A 6,000-nucleotide genomic window follows, 5' to 3' on the forward strand; every position below is an offset into this window, starting at 1 on the left:
TTAGCTTTGAGTCTTTTCGTTCTCCTTTTTCATATTTATATCAATATACTTTAGCTCTGCTGATCTCGGGAGGGAGAGACTGACCAGTCACGTGTACTTTCTTTCTCTTCGTATTAGGTGGTGCTCTAGGCTATGAAGGCAGCACCAACGTTCCTGTAGGTGGTGATTAATCAACAGCTGCACTGCCCACTCCGGCCACTTTCAGTTTCTGCCTTCAGAAAACACAAACACCAAAATCGGAAACGCTGTGCACGCGCTGCCACGACTCGGTCAGCCACACATTGATGAATGGCCTTTAATATGCAGGGAACACAGCTTATGTAACTGGTGTTAGTGGGCTGTCACATAGCGCCTGTGCAGCAGAGAGCCTTATCTAGTATGTTGGGAAGGAAGGACTCAGACACTGTGAAACAGGCTGTGAAATTCAAATTTGAGGGGACATTACGTGGCGAATTGTGTGAATGTGCTTTTTCAGCCTTGCTGTCACGTCTTTATGCTGCCGATGAATGCAATCGACCAGACATATTGTTCTGAGAGACCTTTTTGTCCTTTTCATATATTGCCCAATAAAGATTAACTTAAAATAGCAGAACAGACTAGATGTTTTTTTTTTTTTTTTTAAATCTTTAATATAAGATACAACTGGCTATTGAATCGGGAGCGCTGTTGTAGCTGAATCACACATGGTGACACATGACAGATGGAGTTTGTAGAATGTTATTGGATCTTTGCGGTTTTATTAAATAATCATTCAGAGGCATGAATAAGGCTGGAGAAGGCCAACCTGTAATTTATCTCACACCAGAAAAGAAGCAGAGAACATTAATGACCTGGCTGTGGAGCTCGGTGTTCAAAACGAATGTTAAAATGAAACCTTCTCCAAGAAGCCGTACAGTGCATTGCGTGTCTGAAAGAAAGGAGCCTTTTCACCAGTTTGTTTACGAGTATAGTGTGCATGTGTCAGCATGTGTATGTGCCATGTGTGTAAAGATAAAGAGCATGTCCTAGTATATGAGTTTTTGAATGGCCGCTTTTGTGTCTTGAGGTAAATTGATATATTTTTTTGGACGCTCTATTGTAGTATATTTTCCTGAATGGGGACATTCTGCATTCTGTCTTATTACAACTGAATATTGTCGTTGTCAAAACAATGTATGTCCACTTTTTGTCTTTTTGAGGTTTTCTTTTTAACACATTAACTGGTGAAAATTCTCCTTCAGCTCTATATAGGCTACTGTAAATGCCTTATAACTCCCTAAATCCCCTGATTTCAACATGTACAGCTTTTCAAAGCACGTCTAAAAAGGGTGAAACAAGTTTCAATATTAACACTTGCAGTAATAATTACTTTTATATGTGTAAGTTCACATTTGAAATAGTTACATTTAAACTGATGCCTCAAACAATGAAAGTAAATGAAAAAGAAATGAAACCGTTTTCATTTACAGATGACATTAAATGACATTAAGGCAGTTAATTATATCACGAGTAAAGGAAAGTATATGATCAATTATCAAAACCATCCAATCAGCAATTAATAAGAACTCCTCCTCCATTGGACAGAATAGCCTCTTTATTCAGCCAACCCAAACCAAGTCACTTGGCAACTCTATCAAACACATTTTTACAAAATCAACTGTGGCATGTGTTTGTAACTTACTAGTTTATTTAATTATTTTAAACCAAAACAAACACCCTTTTTGGAATCTCCTCTGGTATGCATCTAATACAGAACAGTGACAAATGGGACCATATTCCACGATCTTCCCAGGGATTTGCAGGAAGAACAAATTGCTTGTGGATACCAGCATTAAATATTTATTCACAAAATAGTAATTGGTTTTGTGCAGGAGTGTCTCCAAAACAGATATTTAATTCATCATTCAAGATGGTGCATTAGATCAGCTTAGCCTATGAATCTCACAGTCGCTGGAGTAGGGAATGTTCCAGGCAGATAGTGTTCTGAACATCACAATTACAAATGGTCCTTCTTTTGTATCTCCTCAGCTACTCAGCTGCAGATTAGATTCCTGCTGACACCTTTAGTGTTAAAATAGTCAGATGACTGGAAGATACAACACCAACATCTTTGCAGAATCAGGGACACACATTTATGAAAAAAAGATATGGTGACAGGGATCCTTTATTACAGTAGGTGTGTACATGTTGCTTCTAATCATGCTTATCCGTAAAGTAATTTACGTTTAAACTCTATTTTTATTTCCCTGAGGGCTTCATGTGAATCACCACACAGTAAACAACCAGCTAAAGCGAAATGATTCAAGAGCACTGGGGAATGTTCTGGGTAGATTCCCATTTGGTTGTTAGAACTTTCCCCAGAAAGTCTCATAACATACTTATTGTTCAAAACAAGTTCTGTCAGATTCAATGAAAAATGTTTCAGACATACAAACTTACTGGCAACATTTCATGTAGTTATTTAATTTATTTTTCTCAAGGAGAGCAGAAGGCAACCCACCATTCTTTTGAATTTTTTCCACTTTATTCAGACAGGAGGAAGGCAGAGAGGGTTACCGATTAGGATGAGATCACAGGACAGAACATGGCTTGGCTGGAAAATAAATCCCTGGGCACACAGGGGGAGTCATATATAGGTTTCAGTGTCAGTTACACTATAGACTACAGCATACAGTCTGGCCAGTGATTTTGGCTGACCTGCAGCTATCTTGTGCTCTGTAATAATGTCAGTTTTTATGTCCTTGCTCAGCATAGTTCATTTAAATTACACTGTAAAAAATTGGCTGTAAATGTACAATAAATTACTGGCAACTAGTTGCAGTACTTTTACAGTAAGCTTCATGGTAAATTAGTGTTAACCTATTCACAGTAATTTACTGTAAGATATTCACAGTAAATTGTTATGTTTGCATTGGTCAGCTCTCCATGTAAAACAGCAATTTTTGAACCTTGATATCTCTGCTGTTTCAACCAATCTCAATGCCTTTTCATAGGTGGACCACAATCACCATGGACTCATCAAAAACCAGTATAGCTACGTTACGCCATTACTTTGTTGTGGATACCCCTACAACTGAACTCTCAAATGTGCATTTGTCTTTGTAATGAGGGGTTTATGCACTGCAACCATACTATAATATCCCTCTCTATGTAATTGTTAACTGACTTTTTTGCTGACACTGTCTGATCACGTCCTGCATTGACATTCTCAGTAACCTGAGGAAGCGTTGCTCTTCTGTTTTTCCTTACATATCGCGCTCATGCATGTGCATCACGGTCATTGAATGTGCTATTTTGATTGAAACTCAAGGTCAACTGGGCCTGCTCAGCATTTTTATGCATGCCACAGAGCATGATCTGCATTTGTTATGTTTCAAAAGTAAATATTGAAATTTTGGATTCACTGCTAAGACTTTCTGCCCTGAAACCAGCGAGGTCCAGCCAGATGGTGCTTGTCTAGGCACGCAAAGACCACAAAGAACACAGTCAGTAGTGGCACAGCCCATGTCCTTGGGTTGGTTTTTACACACCATACCGCGACTCCATCTGTGCAGTTTCCACAGCTGGACACCTGGCAATGAAATAAACCACCCTCTGTTTTCTCCCAGTCAGTTCATCCCTGCCTCCATCATTAAATCTTTCATCTTATCCCTGCTTGCTGGCCCATAATTGATCCACAAACCGCTTCTCTGGAATCCTAATGCAGATCCCAGATCACCAAAAAAAACAAAAAAGAATAAGCCTTCTGAGGGCCTGGTTTGACCTGCTGAAGGGTCAATCGCCCTTCTGTGATTATTAGTGTTGTTTCAATTGACTGGCTCAGCAGTAACAACACCAATTCTATTAACACATTGCCACAAGAAGAGTGCATGTGCAGCCGCCCAGTTAGCTATGCTCTGCTTGCAATAGTGCGATTACTGTAGTTACCAATGACAACACGCACGGCTGCCATTCATAGTTTTGCTAGCAAGAAACTGGGCCTTGGGTGTGTTTTTATGAATACAGCTCCTGGGCTAGCTCTGAATCTTTTATCAGAGGGAATGGAGAACCCTTTTCGCAAATTATTTGTAAGGTGAACAGTCAGGTGTCCTTGAAATAATTGATATGGCCAGTTTTATTAAATTGAGCTACACCGAAAGTCAAATGAGCCAAAATTAAGTTATTCCCTGCATGGCATTTTTGTGGACCTCTCTGAACCTTTGTCAAGACGTGACACATTCATTATGCATTGATTGCAACTATATGGATAAATGGAGCAATTTACCTTTGTCCCCTAAAGGACTGTATTGATTTTTATGAAAATGAGTTCAGTGGCCTGCATTAGTTATGCTGATGAGACTCGGAGTAGAGTATTTGCAGAATCATAAGTTCACAAAAGCACAATTATGTGTTTAACAATTATCCCTCATAGGTCGAAATATTGTAAGTAAATTGACCATACTGGCATAAAATATTATTAAATATTTTAATATTAAATATTTATTAATGAATTAATAAATTAATTCATGATTAAATGCAAAAGTCCCAGCTTATTTTCAAAATCCCTTCACATTTCTCCAAAAGGCACACACCATAGCAGTATGGATTCAGGATATAGGGTGAAGGAATGAAGGCCTCATGAAGTGTTCATTAATATTAATAACAAAATATATACCGATTATAAACATCTAGTTTATGAAGGAGTATCTACTCATTAACAAATTCAGAGCATTGTAAAGCTGTAGAAGTTTTATGCTAATTGTTGTATCAATGGTAGGCATTATTTGACAGCTTCTGATCATTACTTACTGTAGAGTTTAAGCTAATTAACTAACTCAGTTAAAACACTGTTAAATATACAAAGCTAATTCTATTGTTAAGGTAACACACAAACATGTAGCACACAGCCTCTGCACCTGAATAAAAACATGGCTTATTGTTTTTACTGTTATTTTGAGGAGCCTCGGTCATTCAGAAATTTAAGTCAGGAGAGAGATGTTCTCACCTTGCTTTTCACAAGAACACTGTGTACTGCAAAGGCAGATTATTGGTAGATGTGAAGGGGACTATCATTATATCATCAATAAATTTAGGACAGGCATGATTTATGTCTGTACCTTTTCAGTTATTAAAAAAAAGACCAAAAGGTTTTGGTAGGTTTTTTATCAAATAATACCACTCTAATAAATCCTTGCTGGTGTTGGCCAGACTGTTAATTTTGTACACAGTAAAATGTCCAGCATTAATTTCACTCTAACAGAGTCCAATAGGAACCTATGTAACACGGAACATTTTACTGTTTGCTCATGTGTATGTGGTTGTCGAACAGATGTAGAGAAATGCAGGCTGCAGTGGTGGTTCTGGGTAATTTTGGAATGCTACCCCATGTTTAGTCTCCCACCTGCAGTGCTACTTTAGCAGCTAGTTTGTAGTGAAGCACAGTAAAGGTGCGGTAAAGCGAAGGACTCATAGCAGGTCACCGTGACAACACTCTGTGGTGACACAACCCTTAAATAAGTAAATAGTTTGCCCTTGGTTTGGGATGAGTTTGCCTTTAGCAGATGCATTTCCATTTGCCCATGAAACAAATGGAAGAATGAGAAGCCCAGATTAAAATCCTAAATTACTTGAATGTGATTTAGGAAACATTGAGTACCATTGCATAACAACGTAACTGCTAGCTAGTTTTGGCAAAATGGTTTGTGAGACTACGGTATTTTCATTTAGATCTTTACTGATATTTTACTGATTTTTGTTTTAATAGTTATATGGAGAAAAATAAGCAATGGAAATTTGCAGAGAACTTTCTTTTTAATGTTAAGAAATACTTCCAAAGTTTTTCTTTTTCCACTCCCTTTAGCTTGTGAATAATTTACTGTGTAGCCTACTTTAGTATGTGGACACAGACTAATGTGTGTACACAGTGTGCCTTAATGTGGAGTAATAAAGTGGAAATGTTATTTGTTACTCTGGTATCATACCAGATAAACTGCTGTCTTCTCAGCTCAGAGCATACTGTGGCTGCATGTTGGATTAAAAAAA

The 6,000-nt window shown here is 38.0% G+C and overlaps 1 long non-coding RNA gene across 1 annotated transcript in view; it reads left to right on the plus strand.

The window, feature by feature from the left end:
- LOC118213868 overlaps positions 1-512 on the plus strand; it is a 99,534-nt gene extending 99,022 nt beyond the window's left edge. Inside the window, exon 4 of the long non-coding RNA XR_004762533.1 lies at positions 118-512. This is a non-coding gene — a long non-coding RNA (uncharacterized LOC118213868). The remainder of the gene's footprint in view (positions 1-117) is intronic.
- Positions 513-6,000: the final 5,488 nt, after the last annotated feature.

The sequence above is a fragment of the Anguilla anguilla genome, chromosome 15 (assembly GCF_013347855.1).
Source record: "Anguilla anguilla isolate fAngAng1 chromosome 15, fAngAng1.pri, whole genome shotgun sequence".
Lineage (NCBI taxonomy): Eukaryota > Metazoa > Chordata > Actinopteri > Anguilliformes > Anguillidae > Anguilla > Anguilla anguilla.